General features: G+C 45.0%; 1 protein-coding gene across 2 annotated transcripts in view; it reads right to left on the bottom strand.

Annotated features, from left to right (window-relative positions):
- The window catches only part of PHC1 (polyhomeotic homolog 1), a 169,912-nt gene extending 147,465 nt beyond the window's left edge, over positions 1-22,447 (bottom strand). Inside the window, exon 1 of one of the 2 annotated variants that reach the window (XM_087957117.1) lies at positions 22,156-22,447. The gene's annotated coding sequence lies outside the window, so the exon portion shown is untranslated. The remainder of the gene's footprint in view (positions 1-22,155) is intronic. The other variant, XM_087957118.1, reaches the window with a different exon arrangement.
- Between the last annotated feature and the right edge of the window lie 171 nt (positions 22,448-22,618).

The following is a 22,618-nucleotide window of genomic DNA, read 5'->3' as shown; positions in this document are numbered from 1 at the left end:
ACATATCACCCAATTGCTGGAAATGTACCCAAGAATACGGATCGTAGTACCATAAATGGTGGAAATGTAGAAAAACCCAAGTGTTTTGGCATAGAATCAAGAGGTGGCTCGAGGAGATGACAGGGCAAAAAGTGGAATATAAACCAGAATTTTTCTTACTTGGAATCATAACAGAAAAAAAAACCACTTAATAATACACTTGATTACCGCAGCAAGGTTAGCCTTTGCTCAAAAGTGGAAAAATAAAGAAATTCCCAATGAGGGTGAAGTAATAAAAAAGATATGGACTTGCGCTAAAATGGATAAATTAACTTTTGAAATGAAAGACAAAAACGAAATAGAATAAAGTATGGAATAAATTCTATCAATGGTGGGGAAAAAAGGAAGGATCTAGATTAAAAGTAAAGAGACAAAGTAATTTATGAGAATATAAAGAAGAAAATTTGGTAATAGATAATGATGTGATGTCAGAAAGCTGTATTTGTGACTATGGATATGACTGATTTAAAATGTAAAACACCTGGAACCACGCTATTCTCTCAAAGATGTATTTAAATAATTAAAAAATTAAAAAATGGAAAAAAAATATTTTGTTGACAAAAACACTGTGTTTTTTAAACACTTTAAAAGGTGGTTGGAGAGATCTATGTTTGTCTGCTTGTTTTTTATATTCCTCAGTTGCTTCCGCTAGAGCATTTTTTTGTATCCTCCCAATCTTTTTTTAATGATTCCATCCAATCCATTAAGGACATGGATGTTGGGGGTTTTCTAGGTAACTCTGGCATAGGAACAAATTCCATGCCAGTAGTGATTTGGAAAGGAATCAAGCCAGTGCTGCTGTGTATTGCATTATTGTAAGCAACTTCTGCAAATGGCAACAGATCTGCCCAGTTTTCCTATTGATAATTTACATAACATCTAATGTACTGTTCCACCATAGCGTTCGCTCTCTCAGCAGCCCGGTTACAAGCTGGATGGAATGCCGAGGAAAGCCCTTAGGATGACCCAATGGACTTCAAAAACTCCCTCCAGAATTTAGGGGTAAACTCTATGCCTCAGTCTGAGATTACTCAATGAGGCACTCCGTGAAGTCGATAAATGTGATTCATGAACAGTTTCGCCAGTTTTTTAGCCGAAGGTAATCCATTACATGCTGTAAAGTGGTTTTGCTTGGATAATAAATCGATAACATTCTAAATCACTGTACTACCTCCACTCTCCGGTAATTCCACAATGAAGTCCATTGCAATTTCTTCTCGCTGCTTTGTTGGTTCAGCTACTTGTTGGAGGAGACCAGAGGGTTTCCCAGTTCTATGTTTCATCATGGCACAAATTGAACAACTTTTACATAGTCCTCTACCTCAGTCTTTATTTTTGGCCACCAGAATTGTCTTCTGACTAAATGTAGGATTTTTAGAAACCCAAAGTGTCCCCCAACCACGAGTTATGGCTACGTTTTAGTATCATCAACCTTAGAGTATTGGGTACATAAATCTTGGTTCCTTTCCTAGCTAACCCTTCATTCATTGTCAAATCCATTTCATTTTTAGTAAACCATGGATCGTTTAAAAGTGCTGTCTTCAAATTGGTTGTGTTTGTCCTCAAGGAGTCTAGGGCTACTTTTGGCTTGGCCTTTGGTGGTTGCTTGGCCGGCGAGTTGGGCTTCTGATATCATAGTTTGCACTACTTCCTCCTGGCGACTGTCAAATTGGGCTTTTCTCAACAAGGCTTCCACCAATAAGTTTTTCCCCCCTGGGATATATTTCAGATTAAAGTTGAATCTCTTGAAGTATTGAGCCCAGATAACTTGTTTAGGGCAAAGCTTCTGAGAGATCTTCAGAGCCTTGATGTTTTTATGATCAGTCCACACCTCGAAAGGCTCCGTAACTCCTTCCAGGAAATGCCTCCAAGATAGTAAAGCCCATTGCACTGCAAAAGCTTCTTTTTCCCAAACTGCCCACCTACGCTCTGTGTCCGTCAACTTTTTTGACACATAAGCACAAGGCATTAGTTGGTCTTGAGAGTTCTTTTGAAGTAGAATTGCCACAACAGCTACATCACTGGTATTGGATTGGACTACAAAAGGCTTGGTCGGATCCGGATGTTGGAGGATAGGCTCCACTGCAAAAAGGCATTTTAATGTTTCAAAAGATTTCTGACAGTTCATTATCCAAGTGAGAGTTTGGTCGGGGAAGGCCCAGTTTTCAGTAACTCTGTTAAAGGTAGGGCAACCTCGGCAAATGAAGGGATGAATCATCTATAAAAACTCACAGAACCCAGGAAGCTTTGAAGTTGTTTGCGTGTTTTTGATGGCTGCCAGTCTAGCAGCACCTTCACCTTCCAGGGTCCATTTCAATCCCTTGATTTGATACTCAGCAGCCCAGGTAGTCCAAAGACTCTTTAAGGAATTCGCATTTTGACAGCTTTGCACATAATTTGGTGACGAAACTTTTTTTCAGTACTTGCCTGACTAATTTGACATGTTCTTCAATGGTCTTGCTGAATATAAGGATGTCTTCAAAGTAAACAAGGACAAATGCTTGTACAAATGCTCGTGTAACACTTCATTGATCAGCTGCATAAATACAGCCTTGGAGTCCGAAAGGCATGATTCGGAACTGAAAACTCCTCAAAGGGCAGTTAAATGCCGTTTTCCACTCATCTCCCTCTTTTATGCAGACTTGGTAGTAGGCTTCTCTCAGATCTAACTTGGTAAAGATTTTGCCTTTGGACAGGTGATTTAGCAAGTCCTTCATTAGGGGGAGAGGGTATCTGCATTGACGCCTCTAAAATCCACGCATAATTTCAGGCCACCATCTTTCTTTTCTTTAAATAGTACCAGGGCTGCCAACCTAGATTTTGCTGGTTCAATGAAGCCTCTGGCTAAATTGGTATCAATGTATTTCCTCAACTCAGTCATCTCGGCTGGTGTCATGGAATACATCTTTGCTTTGGGCAGGTTTGCTCCAGGTTCTAATTCTATGGCACAATCAGTGGCTCGATGAGGGGAGAGAACATTGCATTCCTCCTCACTAAAAGCCTAGGTGAAGTCTCTGTATTCTTTAGAAACCTGGGGTTCACCTGGAGGAGAGTCTGAAGCGGTAGCTGCTGCTTCTGGTTGTGGGCCCCTGTTGGGTTGCAGTCTCTTTTCAGGAGGGACAGGGGTCAGGGGGACAACACCAATTATGATCTTCTGGTACCCATCTTCCCATTTGATAGGAAGGGCCCACTTATCAAGCCAAGCAAGTCCCAATATGATAGATTCTGACATTTTTGGAACTACTATAAATTATATGAGTTCACAATGTTTTCCCATTTCTAATCTGATCAGTTCTGTAATTTGAGTGGCTGGGGCTCCTCCAATTAACATTCCATCTACCTGTTCAAACTTGATTGGGTGTTTTAGGGATTTAGTTTTTATCCCTAATTGCTCAACGATAGGGAGCCCAATCAGGCATCTGGAACATCCTGTATCTATTACTGCTTCTAACTCCCCAGCCTCAGGCACCATCAACTTCACTTTAACTGTAAAAGGGGAAATGGCTGCACTCACCATGGGGTCCTCTTCATCATTTGTCTTTCCGGGAACAGTTTCTTTGCTCTCTTCTGTGGGGTGGGGAACCTTTACAGCTTGTCTGGCAAACCGACTGGTGTCTGGGGGCTTCCGTGGACACCCCTGCCTCTGGCAGCTGTACTAGGCCTTGGTTGTGGAACATTTGGAAGCCGAACATTTGGAAGCCCAGTGACCACACTGGCCACATCGATAGCATTTGATAATCCCTGTAGGTTGTGTAGGAGTGACTTCAGCAGGTTTAGTCAGAGGACATCTGGCCAAAGTTCTCCTAGGGAGCTTCTTAGAGGGAGGTTTTCAGTGTGGATGGATTTCTCTATCCAGAATAATGGACATGGCATACCAGTCTTGCAGTCGCTCTGGTACCCCCATATGCCACAGGCTTTTCTGACTTCTGGATCAATTGCTTCTTTAAAATAGTGCAGAAGTATCCTGTCAGGCCAATGCATGAGGTTACTTGCGACCCATCTAAAGTCCCATACAAAGTCTTTTATGGATCAATTACCTTGCTTCATCTCCTTTATCTTATCTTCATTTTCACCTACTCTGTCGGGGTCTTCAAATCTAGTCTTGAGCAGCTCGACAAATGCATCTGCATCATTTAGTTCTGCCCTCATTGTGTAGCTGGGCTATCCAGGCAGAAGCATGTCCCTCATTCATCCCATCTGCAATTGTGGAAACTAGGTCACGGTCTGTTCCATATTGGTTTCCAAATTGATCTATATGTGCCCAGATTCAGCTAAGGAAGTAAGCAAGTTTCTCAGGCTTCCCATCAAAAGTTGCTCTAAACCAGTGGTTCCCAAACTTTTTCAGTCCACTGCTCCCTTGGTGCTACAAACTCATCCTCAATGCCCCCCACCCAGGGGCAGGATTCAAATTTCTGTGGGCGTGGCCTAATTTGAGGGTGTGGTTTGCTGGTAACGTGATTGGGTGGGTGTGGCTTGCTGGTCACATGGCTGGGTGGGCGTGGCTTGCTGGTCACGTGACTGGGTGGGCGTGGTTTGGTGACTGGCAAACCAAATACAAGTGGTCCTCACTTAATGGCCAGTTGCTTAGCAAGTGTTCTAATTTATGACTGGGCTTCCCAGAACTACTTGACCTGTTTTTAGAGTTTTGACAGCCATGCACGCACATATACACATACTCCCTTCCAACCGTGCTGGAGCAGGTCATTGGACTAGAATCAGCAAAGCATCTCTGATTAGATTCTTGTTGATTTGTTTTATTTGTATTTATTTTATGTTGCTGAATTGCATTGACATGTGTGTCCCTTCTTGTGCACAGCCCAAAAGCTTTTGTGTTTTTTTGCAGCAAAAACTACTGACTTTGCTTTGCTCTACTTTTCAAACGTGCCAGCACTGCCACCTTCTAGGTGCCGGCCCCACAGGTCCACCCCTTTGATCCCACTGCACTGGAGGGACCTGTCCAAGCAAGTCCGAGAGGAGCGATGCACCAAATCAATGGGGTGAGCCTGGGAAAGGGAAAGAGAGAGAGAGAAAAGAAAGAGAGAAGGAAGAAAAGAAAGAGAAAAGGGGGAAAAAGAAAGAGAAAAGGGGAAAAAAGAAAAAGGGACAAAGAAAGGAGGGGAGGGAGGGATGGAGGGGGGGAGGGATGAAAACCAATTCATCTTTATATCTTGTTCTTCTAACTTTTGCATCGTTTTAAGTTCACCCTTTTCATCCAATATTTCCCCATATCTAACTGTTTGTTCCTTCTTATAAATTATAGGATAGGAAAAAGCTTCAATAGTTGATAACCAAACTGATATTTTCAGATAACATTGTTTCTTAATTTTCTCCCAATTCAACCATAACGATTCCCATATATAGTACCTTCTGAAATAACCCTGCGATTTAGTTCCCTTATACCATAAAAAATTTCTCATCCCTGAGAAATTTGATCTCATGGTCATAGATTTAAAGGACTGCTTTTTTTCTATCCCCTTGCATGAACAAGATTGCGCCTTATTCGCTTTTACACTACCTTGCTTAAACAACTCCTCTCCCTCCTCCCGCTTTCAGTGGAAAGTCTTACCTCAAGGTATGCTCAATAGCCCCACCATGTGTCAACACTATGTAAATAATGTCCTGCTATCCTATCGTTCTGCTTTTCCACAATTTCTGGTGTATCACTACATGGACAATATCCTTGTTGCCGCTCCCGGGCCACTGGGTACGGTGTTCACTTCATTTTCCTTCCTGAAAGCCGTTCTTGCAAAGGGAGGTTTGCATATAGCACCTGAAAAAGTACAAGTACTAACTCCGTACACATATCTGGGCTATAAAATGCTTTCAACCACTGCCTATCCTTCACTTCCCTCTCTGTCTCTACCTTCTCAACCCACCCTGGTTCAACTTCAGCAATATCTGGGTACCGTAAACTGGGCTCGACCTTTCCTATCTTTAACCACTGATATTCTTTCTCCATTGTTTGAAGCCCTCACCTGGGGGAAAAAGCCTGCTGACATAATATCCTTGCAGCAACCTCAGCTTCAAGCAATAACTCAAATAGAAGAGAATATTCGAAAAATATGGGTAGACAGAGCTGCTGCCAATACTCCTCTAGATATGGTCATTTTAGCCACCCCGAGGCTTATGACCACAGCAGTAACTCAAAAGGACCAAAAGCTCCATATCATAGAGTGGATCCATCTTTCCCATACGCCACGATGCTCCATCACTTCCAAATCAGCTCAATTGGCTCAATTGATCATAAAAGGCAGGAGCCGTGCAAAATGACTTATGGGAATAGATGTCTCCACACTTTTTATCCCTTTTTCGCTACAAATATGGGAATCTCTATTCCAAAACTCCCAGGAAATTCAGTTTGCCTTAGCCAACTGGCCTGGACTAGTTTCCTGCCACCCGCCCGCTGATCCAAGTTTTCAAATCATTCGGACAATACCCATCTCTTTCTCCTCTCCCATCAGCAAAGGACCTTTGGTCAACGCCTTGACTATATTTGCTGATGGCAGTAGAGAACGAGGGGCATGCGCTTGGCAAAGGGATGGGGTGTGGCACACTAAAACCACCCCTGTGCAGACATCACCACAAAGGGCTGAGCTTGCTGCAACCATATTAGTCCTCCAGAATTTTAACGAACCCCTCAACTTGATCTTAGACAGCCTATATGTTACCCAAATAGTCTCTACTATTCACGATTCTTACCTCTCTCCCGCTATTGATAAAAACCTTCTCTCTCTTTTTGTTACATTGCAACACCTTGTTGCACAGCGCCAGCACCCCCTCTTTGTAGCACACATTCGCAGCCACCAGCCCTTCCCAGGAATCCTCCAGGAAGGCAATGATGTGGCTGATCAAGCGGCTGCAGGCATCATGACCTCACACACATTAACTCCTTGGGAGAGCCATTCATACTTCCATCAAAACACTAAAGCTCTCATGAAACATTTCAACCTTACTATGGCTGAAGCCTCAGCCATTAGACAGCAGTGCCCCACCTGCAGTCAACAAGCCCATTCCATTCCCTTAGGGGTAAATCCCCGCGGGTTGAAAGCCTGTGAAATATGGCAAATGGACGTTACTCAATTTCCTCCGTTTGCCCCCTGGAAGTATCTGCATGTCACAATTGATACTTATTCAGGGTTTATAATGGCGACCCCGCAAAGAGGAGAAGCCTCCAAACATGTCATCAATCATTGCATTCGCACCTTTGCATCGTTGGGACGCCCAAATGAAATAAAAACAGATAATGGTCCTGCATACACTAGCACAGCTATGTCAGAATTTTGCGCTAAGTGGCAAATTACTCACAAATTTGGGATTCCTTATAACAGTCAAGGACAAGCCCTGGTAGAGAAGGCTAACCTAACGCTAAAAACAGCGTTAGAACGACATTTGATCAAAGGGGAAAAAAAACTTGGCCTCCCGGCGATGCAAGACACTCTTAATCTCTGTCTTTATACTCTCAACTTCCTCAATCTCTCAGGCACCCCTGCTATGACGGCAGCGGAGCGACATTTTTCCTCCCCCCCTTCCCCTGATTCTCCCAAACCACAGGTATACTACCGCCAATTGCCAGACCCTACTTGGAAGGGCCCTGCTGGTCTCATCACCTGGGGTCACGGCTATGCAGCTATCCAGCTTCCAGATCGTGTACTGTGGGTTCCTGGATGACACGTCAGACCATACCACCCCAAGGTAGAAAAATCACCACCCGCAGACATACCAACATGATTCGTCTCGTTGCCTTGCCAATCCTCTTCCTCCTTCTTGCTGCACATGCTTCCAAGGTCTCCATTCCGTCTCGAGTGACATACTTCACGCCAGGCACCCCCCTCCTGCTGACCTGCACCGCCTCTGGGGACATCTTCCCCCCTATCTCCGATGGTCAACACTCCCTCAGCCATGGCTCCATATCTCCAGCAATGCTTCTTTCCAGATCAACACCTTTGAACGCCCTCCCCGGACTACACTCCTCATACTTCGTCCTACTGCCACCACCTATTATTGCTCCGGTCGACGCCTCTATGATTCCATACGTAACATTTATGACTCATGGACAGTCCTCAGACCTGGTTCACCTCATCGTCATCACAGACAATTCACGAATCAGCCTGACATTCATATTCAGGCCCCCCACTTTCTACATCGGGTTAAGAGATCGCAGAACTCCACCAGCATGTCAGATGGCTGCACCCTCTGCCTGACCAAAACCACACAAGCAGGCTTCATTCAACTAACTCTCATCTACCATACCCAACAACCGCAGAAGTGCCTTCCTACCAGAAAAACTTGCCAAAAAACCGGAACCATGTACCATCTATGTAAGATGAACTCAAAAACCATTTGCTACGATCCCAAGACGGCTGTACGTCTCAACGTTACCTTATGGGCGGGACTTCCAAGAGCCTCTGGCAGATCTGATCCTGAGGGGGAGGGAAAACTTTATTACCTAAACCACACCACCGTGCTCAAGGATGGTACTAACCCAATTGTTTTAACCTTTGATGTTTGTATTGCTTGTTCAAAACCAGGGGGGTATTCATGCGGGTCGGCTGACTGGAAAACAACTTACGCCCACAATCATAAATATTTGTGTCCTACACCCATTAACTGGGCCATAGGGAACCCCAACCAGTGGATCTCTTGTGGAGGTTCCATCGAGTGCTCAGGTTGGTCTTGTGTCTATGATTATACCGGGGGAGGGTACTCAGGTTGCAATCATCTGTCACATTTCAAACGAATATCAGGGTCTACCACAGACAATAAGGTAGAAATCATCATATCCAGACAACACCCTGCTTTGGATACTTATGGTATAGGGATTGATGGCACAGGATCAGATCCAAACACTTACATCACCATAAAAACCGAAGTAATATATGAAGGTAAGGAAACATCGTTAGGCTGGTCGGTATATAATAATTTAAGGAAATTAGAAAAAACCCCTGATACCAGTGTAATTGCAAAAAAACTGTTCATGGATATGGCAGAAAAAATTGCAAAACAACTTGCAATAACCAATTGTTTTGTCTTTGGGGGAAACACCACAGGAGAACAGTGGCCGTGGCAAGCCTTAGAAGCCTCACCATCACTGTTCAATAACATGTCTTCTATAGGAAACATAACAGCTAGAACAGTTTCCGATCCACTTATCTGGACAATCACCACCAACTTAATTGGTAGAAACTGCTTTTTCCGAAATGGGTCCACTCCAGTAGGACACCTCCTTTGCTTAGGTACATGGGATAATTCCTACCAGACTTGGACAGCACCTGACAATGCTACCACCACACCTGCCAAATTCAACACCTCCCTCCTCCCTTATCTCAATGACACAACATTTTCCCAAGACGGGTCCTATGGATATAGAACCCCCATATATATGATTAATAGAATTATTCGTTTACAAGCTGTTTTAGATTTAGCTGGCCAACGAATAGACAAGGCTCTAAACACTCTAGCAACTGCTACAGACAAATTACGCACAGCTGTCTACCAAAATCGCTTGGCTTTAGATTACATACTAGCCAAAGAAGGAGGGGTGTGTGGTAGGTTCAATCTTACAAATTGTTGTCTTCAAATTGATAAAGTAGGCAAAGTAGTAGCACAATTAACAACTGAGATGCGACAATTAACCTATAATCCTGATCAAGTATGGCAAGGTATTAATCTTAAAAATATTTTTAGTTCCTGGTTCCCAAAACTACCAGGATTACAAGCCATAGTAGCTCTCATAGGTATGATTGCTACAGGATGCGTTATTCTTCCGTGTGTGTTACCAATTTTTATTCGCACTATCTCCAATAGTTTCTCCTTGTTAGCTGAAAAGCGCGCTATTGCACAGGTTAATGCCCTCTGGGAAAAGGAACCTCTGTACAAAGTCATACCCTCAGAAGACCCTGATGCGTGCTTACCTGAGACGCCATTTCTCTTCGAGCTGCGAGGGTCGTCCAGAGAGTGGATGGAGCTTCAGTCTCTGCTGTCGTAGGCTGAGCTTAATTTCTGAGGAACGCTCCTCCTTCCATCACGTGGCTCGTTACCATGTTCCCCAGTTTATGCGAAGACGAGAGGAAACAGGAATTCGTGCTCTCATCTTACGAGACCTACGGGTGCATTGGCCGAAAGAAGACCCCACCAGACGGTGAAAGAAAAGGGAGGGGCTGGACGATCCTCGCAGCTCGAAGAGAAATGGCGTGTCAGGTAAGAACCAACGCCCATTCTCCTTAGAGCTGCTCGGATCGTCCAGAGAGTGGGACATACCAAAGCTGGGGCCTGTCCTACGGGAGGGGCACCGTCTGGTCTGTAGACTCCTCGGGTTCCCTGAGTACCCTCTGAAGGACCCTTCTACTGAAAGAAGCCTCTGCTGAGGCATACCTGTCAATTTTGTAATGCCTAATGAAGGGCGACGGGGAGGCTCACGTTGCTGCCCGGCAAATGTCGATTATTGGTGCCTGGGTAGCCCAGGCGGCTGAAGTTGTCGCACTCCTGGTGGAGTGAGCCGTGATACCCCTGGGCACTTGGAGGGCCTGAGCCTGGTATGCCTTGGAAATGGCCGCCCTTATCCAACGGCCTATGGTGGTTGAAGGGACCTTGAGCCCTTGTGACTTTGGTTGGAAGGATATAAACAGGGCCTCGGATTTACGGAAGGTCTCAGTACGTTTAATGTAAATCTGCAAGGCACGTCTGACGTCTAGAGTGTGCCATAGTCTCTCCCTTTCATGAGTTGGCCTGGGGCAAAAATTGGGGAGGATAAGTTCTTGAGCCCTGTGGAAAACCGAATTGATCTTGGGTAAAAAGGAAGGGTCAAGTTGGAGGACCACCCGGTCTGGATGGAAGACGCAAAGGTCTTTCCTAACAGACAGAGCAGCGATCTCTGAAATCCTACGGGCTGATGTGATTGCTACCAGGAACACTACTCTGTAGGATAGGAACTGGAGAGAGACCTCTCTTAGGGGTTCGAAGGGTGGCTTTGTGAGAGAAGTCAGAACTCTGTTGAGGTCCCAGGTTGGATACCGGTGAAGGGACGGTGGACGTAAGTTTGTGGCCCCTTTCAGAAAGGCTCGGATGCGGGGATGGTGAGAGAGGGAACTGACTCCCTCACAGGAAATGACGGTGGATAAGGCTGCCACCTGACGCCTTAGTGTGTTGGGGGACAGTCCCTTGCTGAGACCCTCTTGGAGAAAGTCGAGAATTTGGGCAATAGAGGGGTCAGTTGGGTCAATGAGAAAATTGGCACACCATTTGCGGAAAGCGGCCCAGGTGGCGTCGTAAATCCTTCTAGTGGAGGGATGCCTGGCTGCTAAAATAGTATCAATGACTTTGTTAGAGAAATTTTCCCTCTTCAGACGTTCTCGCTCAACCTCCAGATGGCTAGTTGGAGCCATTGGGGGTCCGGGTGAAGAAGGGGACCTTGAGACAGAGAGATTCTGTCTGCTGGGATCCTCCAGGGAGGGGCTACGGATAGGCTGCAGAGGTCCGCGAACCAAGAGCGACGAGGCCAATAAGGAGCTACAAGAAGCAGTTCCGCCCTCTCGTGGAGTACCTTTTGAAGGACTCTGGGCACCAGCGCCAGAGGAGGGAAGGCGTAAAGGAGGCCCGAGGGCCACGGGCATCGAAGGGCATTGTGGTCCTCTGCCCCTAGGGATGGGAATCTCGAAATGAACCTTGGAAGTTGGGTATTGAGGGGGGAGGCAAACAGGTCTACTACTGGCAGACCGAATATTGCTGTCGCCTCCCTGAACAGGGATGGGTGGAGGCGCCACTCTGACTGGTCTATGGTGGCCCTGCTCAGCCAGTCTGCTCGGGTGTTGTCGATACCCGAAATGTGGTCCACCCTGAGGGAAAGGAGGTGAGACTCCTCCCACCGACAGAGGCACTTGGTCTCCCTCATTAGGCGTGAAGACTGAGTGCCCCCCTGCTTGTTGATATGAGCTTTGGCTGTGATGTTGTCGGTGAGAATGAGAACGTGGCAGCCGTGTACCTGGGGGAGGAAACTGCGGAGGGCCAGGTGGACGGCGCGAAGCTCCAACCAGTCTATGTTGCACAGTTTTTCTGTCGCTGACCATCTGCCCTGAGCTGTAAGGGACTGTAGGTGGGCGCCCCATCCGGACAGACTGGCGTCTGTGGTAACGGTGAGTCTTGGGGGCTCCTTGAGGAGGCAGCCCCTGTTGATCGACGCCTTGCTCCACCAAAGGAGGGAGGTGAGAACCCTTGGTGAGACCTTGACCTTGCGCTTTGAGTTGCTTGATCCGGCTCTTTGGTACGGGAGCAGGAACCACTGGAGGGATCTGGAGTGGAAACGGGCCCAGGGAATAACGGAAATACAAGATCGGCGGTTTAGCCGCTTTAAGTCCAAAATCGCCCTCCATCCCCCCGAGTGTTTGGGCACCACAAATAAGTGGGAGTAGAATCCCTGTCCCCTTTGGGACGGAGGAACGGGCTGGATGGCCTTTATGTCAAGTAGGTGCTGAATTGCTGAATCCATGAGGCTGCGTTTGGTGTGGTTCTTGGAGAGGGGACATGCCATGAAGAAATCAGGGGGGTAGAGAGGAACTCGAGGGCAAGGCCAAACCTGATGGTGTCCCTAACCCAGGCATCAGAAGTGGAGGAGTCCCACTGGTTGGCGAAGGTTTTAAGTCGCCCGCCAATGGGAATTAATTCAGGTGGCTTATCTGGAGCGCCGGAAGGGCCTGCTGCCAGAGCCACGAAAGGGCCTCTTGAAGTTACCGCCTCTCCTGTGCCTATCAGAGGAGTCGGACCTGTCCTGGGGCTGTCCCGAGCCAAAGGGGGGGGCTTTGGTACCTGGGAGGGAAGGGGGATTGGAAATAGGGACGAAAGGGGGCTCTCCGAAAGGGCTGCAGGGATCTGGGTTCTGACTTGTGGATGAGGGATGGGAGGAATTTCTTCTTGTTCCTTCCTTCGACTAGAAGAGGATCCAGGGATGGTCCGAACAGTTTATTTCCCACGAGGGGGGCAGAGGCTAATTTCACCTTATTCTTGAGGTCTGCCTGCCAGTGCCTTAGCCAGAGCAGACGGCGGGCAGAGACGTGGGAGGAAATGGCGCGGGAGGAGAATTTTACAGAGTGAAAGGTGGCGTCGGCCGAGAACTCAGCCGCGGCCGTGATCTTGGCTATGTCCTGATGGGCGCGGATATTGGAGGCCGGGACATGTTGCTTAAGCTGGCGAAGCCAGCGAATGGACGACCTGATGAAGAAGGAAGCAGCCGTGGCCGATCTGATCGCCCACGCGTCCGACTGGTGAGCTCATCGTAAGGCCAGTTCCGACCGTTTCTCCTCCGGCCTCAGGGCCTCTAAGGGGTCGCTGAGGGTGGAGGAAGAGGCCAGGCCCACGACGGGCTCATCAACCTCCGGGGTGCCCAGTAGGTTGGAAAGCTCTGGGTCTAGGTTGAAGAACTTTTTATCATGGGCCGAAGGGGCCGGGGGGGGCAGCTGAGGAGGCAAGTTGCTTGGACACCAGGTCCAGGAAGATGGGGGGTGGGTTGGAATGACCTCGGCTTTCACCACAGGCTGTTTAAAAATGGAGTCCTCTGGCCCTTCCGGAACAAGAGGAGCGGGATCAGAGGGGTTCTGAGTGGTTAGACCCGAGATATTCCTGGCTTTGAAGAGGAGGGATTTGAATAGCTGAGGCTTGAAAAGCCCTACAAAGGCGGGTTGGTCGGGAGTGAGACCTTCGTCCTTGGACATCTCTGCCTCTGATGGTTCTGAGTCAGAAAGGGGTTCGTTGTATTGTAAGGACCCCAAATCAAACTGTTCCTCCTCCTCCTCCCTGCACAAATCTAGGTCCCCTTCCGCCTCCTCCTCGTCCTCCCTGACTGAGGGGGAAACCTCCCCTTGAAGAGGTACCTGTTGGAGTCCTTCCACAATTCCTTGGCGGATAGCCAACTCCATCCAGGCTCTCAGTTGCTCCGGAACCTCCTGAATGAGAGGTTCCTCCTGGCGCAGGCCGGCGGCTGTGGGTGTGAAGGTAGCCTCTGGTGTTCGTCTGGCTGGTGTTCCAGGGGCCTGGTGACCTTGAGAGGGTGAGCTGCGCCTGGATAGGGAGGAAAGGACTAAAGGAGGGGGGGGATAGAGCAGAGGTAGAAGGAGTGGCTGGTGCGGGAGGCACTGAGCCTGCCTGTCTGGTGCGTTTGTCTATTTCTTTTTCTAGCGCCTTGTGGTGTCTTAGGGCGTCCCTTTGGGAGGCTTTGGAGGACTCCTTAGCCTGCCTGTGCAGATGGTGGGTTTTTGATTTGGCCTTTAAAGAAGGGCCTCTTGAAGGATTGCCTTCTGCCATTTTTAGATAATTGAGGAAGATAAGGATCAAATATGAGGCGGTTGGCGCGCCTAGGGGTCGACCTGCAACAAAGGCCGGGAGCCCTGGGAAACTCTTTTATGCCCCCATTTCTTATTCGTTTATAATTAATCTGTTTATCTTATTTGTTCTTCTTTTATTTTAATATATATATATGTATATATATATATATATATATGTGTATGTATATATATATATATATATATATATATATATATATATATATATATATATATATATATATATTGTAAACTTATTCAATTAAGCCACCTTTCTCTGTCTCTTAATTTTCCTCTGATCTTGTAATTGTTGAAGATCTTTTTTTTTTTTTTGGAATCAGAAAGACTGATCAAGTTGATCAAGGCACGACAGAGGCCTTAAGGGCGAAGCCAAGCCTATACCAGACTGCCTTCCCAGGCGGAACCGGGCGGAAGTGGTGAATAGTAAACCGCGGCCGCTACGGCTGGCGGAGGTAGGAAAACAAGCCTCCAACAGAACAAATCAAATTCGGAGTTTAAATCGCTTCTGAGCAGGCCTGCCGGTCCTGCTGCTTTAATCTAGGCACGCTGCAGCGATCGGAGAGATAAGGAAGGAGAAAACAAAATGGCGCCCGGCCACGAGGCGGCGCTTAAAATGGCGGCCGCCTGCTAGGTGGACTTACAGGGGCCCTTCTGCAGCGACCAGGAGACTCCCCAGGGGCAATCCAAGGTCCCCAGGGGAAGGACAGAGAGAAAGGAACCAAAAAGAGTTCAAACGGCAGAAAAACGGAGTTCGGTGGGGGGGGAACGGAGCGAAACGGAGCGTTTTAATGAAAGCGGGGGAAAAAACAGCAGTAAGGCAATGGGAAGGGGTGGGGGGGCAGCTTGTAAGGTTTGCTAGCCTTCCCCCTGGCACCCCCTGGGGCCGGGAGAGCCTCCCAGGGGACTCTAGAAATTAAAAAGGAACCAACTGCGCAGGGCTAAGAGAAGAAAACAATTAAATGAATTAAATACAACCTGGAGAAGAAAGAATAATGAATCAAATAGGGCTTTCCTGAAATGGCCAAGAGCACATCCAAAAACTGCCTACTCTGCACGAAGGCTGAGCATAAACTGGGGAATGCGGTAACGAGCTACGTGATGGAAGGAGGAGCGTTCCTCAGAAATTAAGCTCAGCCTACGACAGCGGAGACTGAAGCTCCACCCACTCTCTGGACGATCCGAGCAGCTCTAAGGAGAAGAGAGAGAGCCAGCAGCAGCATGGGGCAGCTCAGTGAACCAGAGCCTGAGAGCACCACAGAGAGCAATGAGGAAAGCAATAGTGGAGCTGAGTAGAGGGCTTAGTGGAACAGATGGGACAGCAGAGCTGAGCTGACCAGAAAGCTGTACGGCAGGCCAAGAGAACTGACCAGAGCTGACTCCGGCTGAAAAGACCGGAGCATCGAAGGACAGAAGGGAGCTGGCAGAGAAAATAAGAAGATGCCGGAGCAGCAAATGTGGGAAGTGAAGGCAACAAATTAAGCCTGGACTTAAATATTAAAAAAGGGATAAATAAAAATTAAAAGTGCACAAAAAATGGCAGAACTATGTTTGGAAATAAAATTGGAACTAAGAAGTATAAAGAAAATGTTACATGAAAGAATGGAAATGTGCAGTATTGTTTTACATAAATTAGAAATGGTGATGCTGGAGAACAAAGAAGAATAAGGAAAGCCAGAAGGGTAGGAATTGATCAAAGAAGCCAGCCTTAATGAACAAATGGAACAACAAACATTCAAACGAGGGGGGGAAAGAATGGAAATTAAAATCTGGAGATTTGAGGGGATAATTAAAGAGGGAATTGGTTAGAAAGTCAAACAAAGAAAAAGGAAACAGCAGAAAAGGGAATTACCGAATAAAGTTCAAGACAGGGGATAAAAACTGGAGTAAGAAATGGAGGGAAAAAATAAAGGAAAAAAGGGGGGATAAGAGAAAGGACCAGAAAATAGGGGGACATAGAAAGCAAATAAAAATGAAAAGAAATTATACAGTTAGGAGATTTAGAGATAACGGGTAGATAAAGAATAGGAAAGGGGATTCTGCAAGGTAATCTGTTGTGAAATATAAGAATATAGATTTTAAAAGTGAAAAGATTGGAACTGATACAGGTGAAACTTGAAAAATTAGAATATCATGCAAAAGTTCATTTATTTCAGTAATGCAACTTAAAAGGTGAAACTAATATATGAGATAGACTCATTACATGCAAAGCAAGATAGTTCAAGCCGTGATGTGTCATAATTGTGATGATTATGGTTTACAGCTCATGAAAACCCCAAATCCACAATCTCAGAAAATTAGAATATTACATGCAATCAATAAAACAAGGATTGTACATAGAACAATATCGGACCTCTGAAAAGTATAAGCATACATATGTAATCAGTACTTGGTTTGGGCCCCTTTTGCAGCAATTACTGCCTCGATGCAGCATGGCATGGAAGCTATCAACCTGTGGCACTGCTGAGGTGTTATGGAAGACCAGGATGCTTCAATAGCGGCCTTCAGCTCTTCTGCATTGTTCAGCCTCATGTCTCTCATCTTTCTCTTGGCAATGCCCCATAGATTCTCTATGGGGTTCAGGTCAGGCGAGTTTGCTGGCCAATCAAGCACAGTAATCCCATGGTCATTGATCCAGGTTTTGGTGCTTTTGGCAGTGTGGGCAGGTGTCAAGTCCTGCTGGAAAATGAAGTCAGCATCCCCATAAAGCTCATCTGTGGAAGGAAGCATGAAGTGCTCCAAAATCTCCTGGTAGATGGCTGCGTTGACCCTGGACTTAATGAAGCATAGTGGACCAACACCAGCAGATGACATGGCTCCCCAAATCAACACAGACTGTGGAAACTTCACACTGGATTTCAAGCATCTTGCAGTGTGTGTCTCTCCATTCTTCCTCCAGACTCTGGGTCCTTGGTTTCCAAATGAGATGCAAAAGTTGCTCTCATCAGAAAAGAAGACTTTGGACCACTGAGCAACAGATCAGTTCTGTTTTTCTTTAGCCCAGGTAAGACGCTTCTGATGTTGTTTGTTGTTCAGGAGCGGCTTGACAAGAGGAATACGACATTTGAAGCCCATGTCCAGGATCCGTCTGTGTGTGGTGACTCCTGATGCACTGACTCCAGCCTCAGTCCACTCCCTGTGAAAGTCCCCAACACTTTTGAATGGCCTTTTCCTGACAATCCTCTCCAGGCTGCGGTCATCCCTGCTGATTGTGCACCTTTTTCTTCCACACTTTTCCCTTCCACATAACTTTCTATTAATGTGCTTTGATACAGCACTTTGGGAACATCCAACTTCTTTTGCAATTACCTTTTGAGGCTTTCCCTCCTTATGGAGGGTGTCGGTGATGGTTTGCTGCACAACTGTCAGGTCAGCAGTCTTTCCCAGGATTGTGATTCCTACTGAACCAGATTGAGAGACCATTTAAAGGCTCAGGAACCCTTTGCAGGTGTTATGGCTTAATTAGCTGATTAGAGTGGGACACTTTGAGCCTAGAATATTGAACCTTTTCACAATATTCTAATTTTCTGAGATTGTGGATTTGGGGTTTTCATGAGCTGTAAGCCATAATCATCTCAATTATGACACATCACGGCTTGAACTATCTTGCTTTGCATGTAATGAGTCTATCTCATATATTAGTTTCACCTTTTAAGTTGCATTACTGAAATAAATGAACTTTTGCATGATATTCTAATTTTTCAAGTTTCACCCTTATTTCCTTTTTATTTGAATTTTTCTAAGGATTATTGTCAAATTGCATATAGATATAACTAGAATGTGAAAATGGATAGTTATAAGAATACTAATCATATTTAATAAAATGAAGAATATAGTTAAAATGAATAATGAGGATTGTAGTAAAAAATTAATATCAGTTTCTACAATTAATTGAATAGATTAATATATTTGAAATAATAAATGATTTAGAATGTAATTAAGGGAAAGAATACCATGCAGAATCTGACTTAAAATAAATATATGCATATGTGACATGTAGTAGTTAGATTATTGTTATTAAACTAGAATGTGATAATTTAAAAGTGATTATAGTATGATAAATTTTTACTATGAATTAAAGGAGAGTAAACTGAGTGATGAATAAGACAAAGGGGTGGCATACTCAAATTGGTAACTAAAAGGGGAAGTTTTTGGAATTATTAGAACTATGTTGGAATTTATTGAATAATGAAATAGAAGTATGTGATAAAATTGCAAATCTGACAGATAAAAATATAAAAGTATAATGAATATAAATAAGAAATAAGAATTTTAAATATAAAAATATTTGAAAATATGATATGAAATTGAATGTAAAAAATAAATAAGTAACTAAGGTCATGTTTGTATTGAAATGTTAAAACCTGGAGCCACATTGTTTACCAAAAGATATGTTTTTTAAAAGATACAAATAAAAAAACTTTTTACAATTTAAAAAAAATGTAAGAGGCTGGCTCGCGTCGTGGTGGCCCAGTCTACCCAATGTGAACAGAAAACACTGGGCCAGCATGGCTTTGGTCCACTCTACCCAATGTGAACAGGAAACCTCAGGCCAGCATAGTTCGGCCTGGTCTACACAATGCGAAGAGGAAACATTGGGCCAGCATGGCTTTGGACCTGCCCAGTGCAAAGAGGAAACATGCCAGCAGTTTGGGGAGTGACGTCAACCTGGCCACTCCCACCCACTTGGCCACACCACCCAGTCAACCATGCCTGCCCGGTCCATCGAGGTCAACCACAGCCCTGATGCAGCCCTCAATGAAATTGAGTTTGACACCCCTGTCCTAGTTGTACATACTACAGGCCACCCAACGTAGCAGAAAAAAATAGATGTACTTTTTGCCAACCAACTAACAAATATATGTTGGAAACACACTACAATAGTAATGGGGGACTTCAATTCCCTGATATCAATTGGAAGACTAATTCTGCACCAAATGAGAAATCAAATAAGATTCCTGACCTACCTAGCTGACAACTTAGTTGTCCAAAAGGTAGAGGGGGGAACTAGAAGGACAGCCATACTGGACTTAATTCTTACAAATAGAGAAGAATTGATGGGGGAGTTGAAACTGCAGGAACCTTGGATAAGAGTGACCATGTCATACTAAAATTCAATGTAACACAAACACAAGCAATAGAACACAATACCAGAGTCCTAGACTTAAATGAGTTGATTTTAACAAGCTCAGAGAAAACTTGGGATAGATTCTTTGGATGAAAATCCTTATGTGGAAAACAACTCAATAAGCTTGGGAAACTCTGAAAAATATGATAATAAAAGCCCAGTCCAGCACAATATTGATGAAAAAGAAAAACAAGAAATCCAAGATTTCTTCCAACTCTGTTAATCTGTATCTGTATGTTTATATTTTCTTGTTTGCTGCAAAACATTGAATGAGATTATCTTCAAAGATAATTCAGAAACCTGAATTAGTTCAATATATAGCTACAGGACTATTGAAACTTGATCATAACAATGGGTTTTCAAACTTATAATTATCAGCAAACCAAAGTAAATTATTTTAAAGCTTATACAATTTGTCTCTGCCAAACACTGTGCAGAATCCTTTTTCTGGAAAAAGGGAACTACAATATCTAGAGTGTAGAAAGTTAGCACCCACCCTTCTCCTAGAAGAATGAAATATTCTAGGAAATATTAAAAAGGAAGAATATTATATTTCACTGGATGAGAAAAGGAGAAACATGTTTTTAAAGACAAAACAGCTCCCTGCCCCACCCCCTCTTCAGCTACAGGGTGATGGAATTAAGACATGGCCCTCAGGACATGATAGGATTAGCCCTCTACCCATCTCATCACAGGGCACCTGGGAAGATTACATTACCCAGCAAGATTCAACCAAGCTTGGGTCTCAAGACCACCTACAAAGTTACCCCTGCATGGCCCCATGGGAGTCTGACAACCAATCAGGATACATTTCTTGCCACAGGAATAGGTAGCAAGTTCAAAGCCCAACAGAGATTATAAATCTCTCTCCCTCTCTCAACCATGTGTTTTTTTGCCCTGGACCTCAATGTGGTCCTGTCCACCATTAAAACCATCCTTCCAAGCAGTCTCCATGTTTCCAGTGTCTTTCTTCCTACTTGGAACTGAACCCAGATGGACATTTCTTCCAGTAAGAGTTTGAGTGGTAATTGTGCTCAAAAAAGTAATAGGTAGCCCGGAACAAAAACTAACCTTCTAAAAATGAGCTAATTTAACTTTAAAATCTTTATCCTTAGTAACAACTTTTAGAGATCTCTAGGAATCGTACTAGAGTTTTTGGAGCCTACATGTTGCTCTGGGTTTCAGACTGCAAATCAGCAATAAAGTGATGTTAAGATATTCTTTCCTAGCACTTTATACACAATTCAGTGACAATATTAGTTCACCTTTTAATGACTTTGTTTGAAAAATGTATGCATTTTACTTTTTCTTCTGTATCTCTCCCTCCTACACCTGAACATTCTAACCCCTAACCCTGGAAAAAAGAGCAAACTTTCAAACATCAATAGGGGTCCTGCTCTCTGCACTGACTCATGTCAATGTAAAGTTAACAATTCCAAAACTATTGCAAAATTAGCCCATGTACTCTGGCAGACATTGTCATTTCTGCAAGCAAATGGTGCTAATGGCTATAACTTTGGAGAACCTTTTCTTAAGATATTCATTGTATTTTCTCTATTGAAACTTATAATAAAGGCACTGAACCTCTTTAATATCAGAAATTGTGTTGCTAGAAGCAGGGGAAATGTTTTTGAAAGAAATAACATAATTCCCCCATGCCTCCCGAATCAATATTCAACTGTTTGCATTTCCATTCTCCTTAAAAGGATGAATTATATCTTTGTCAAGTGGTTTTGGCACAATTTGCAGTTTAGGTTTTCAATTACCTAATGTTTTTTTCTCCAAGAGAAAAAAATAAAACTTGTTTTAATTAGGATAAATCTTAGGGAAAGAACAGGTAACAGAATAACAGAGTTGGAAGGGACATTGGAAGTCTTCTAGCCCAACTTCCTGATCAAGCACAGACCCCCAGTGATGAAGCACCCACAACTTCTTAAGGCAAGTTGTTCCACTGATTGTTCTCACTGTCAGAAAATTTCTCCTTAATTCTAAATTGGATATCTAGATACTAGAGATGTTATGTTTTAATTTTTATTCTGATGCATTTCTTCATACCTTTTATCTGCCATTTATTCATTCCCAATAAAATCTTGAATTTCTGAGTGGAATTTCTGAGTAGATTTTGAAAGTTTGTTAGCCAGCTCCGGAGTTATATCCCTTGCCTTTTGACGCTTTTAATCAATAAGAATCTAAATGAGCCTTATTCTATAGAAGTCGTCGGTCAGATGCTTTTCAGCAGTTAACTAGAAAGCAACATCTAGGTTCCAGTAAGATTTTTTAATAGATGATAGGAGTAGGCGGGCAGAGAAGGATCAGGTAGGGTCTAAAGTCTTCATTCTGCGAAAAGTACTGCAAGCATTGTTTACCAGAATGCCCTACAAAGATTGTGCAGGTAAAATATTAACGCGGGAAACACGTGTTTCAAGTGCAGCTATCAAAGGAACCAGACAGGAGCACAGCAAGACAGAGCAATTGACCCGGTATACCGCTACTCATTGTATGAACAAGCAAGAGACCGGTGAGAAAAACAGACCACGAACAAGAAGCACACTAACAAAAAATGGTCCGAAACTGCATGGGGCGAAAGGAGGGGCGGGAATCACAACGGCTGCAGGAGCAAAAGTGACCTGCAGGTGTGGTCCTGGTCCGGCAGCACTTTCTTACCTCTGGTTCCAGCTGGGCCTAGCGTCTACCCCGAAGGGGGCGCGCCAACGACCCAGACCAGCCCTCCCAGCGACGGGAGGGCGGGGCGGAGCCGGGAGCCTGTGGCGGCCGCGAAAAAACCCAGGAAGGAGGGGAGGGGCCCAAAGGGCTGCCACCGCGCCCCCTCGGCGGATCGCCTTTCCTGAAGTCAAAGCCGCTTTCCGATATAAACGACCAGCTCCGCCGAGCCTTTAATTTCCCTGGCTCAGGCCCCCTCCTTGTCTTTTCGTTTACCCACTTCCTGCCAAAGGGGGCGCCAACAGGCGGTTCTTCCGGTGCACATGACTTGCCTTCGCCTTGAGCCCTTGACTAGCGAGGTTTGCAGTTGCCATGGTGATGGGGAGAGGGCGCTCGAGGTCGATCCTCGTTGGTATTGGGCGGGTCTTTATTTCTTTTCCAGGCAGCGCAGAAGTGCGTGAAGCTT

This window comes from Notechis scutatus, chromosome 2 (assembly GCF_049901735.1).
Source record: "Notechis scutatus isolate UNSWTSFEM ecotype Mainland chromosome 2, rNotScu1.2, whole genome shotgun sequence".
Lineage (NCBI taxonomy): Eukaryota > Metazoa > Chordata > Lepidosauria > Squamata > Elapidae > Notechis > Notechis scutatus.
Note: the sequence above shows the minus strand (reverse complement) of the source record. Positions and strands in the feature narration are given on the sequence as shown.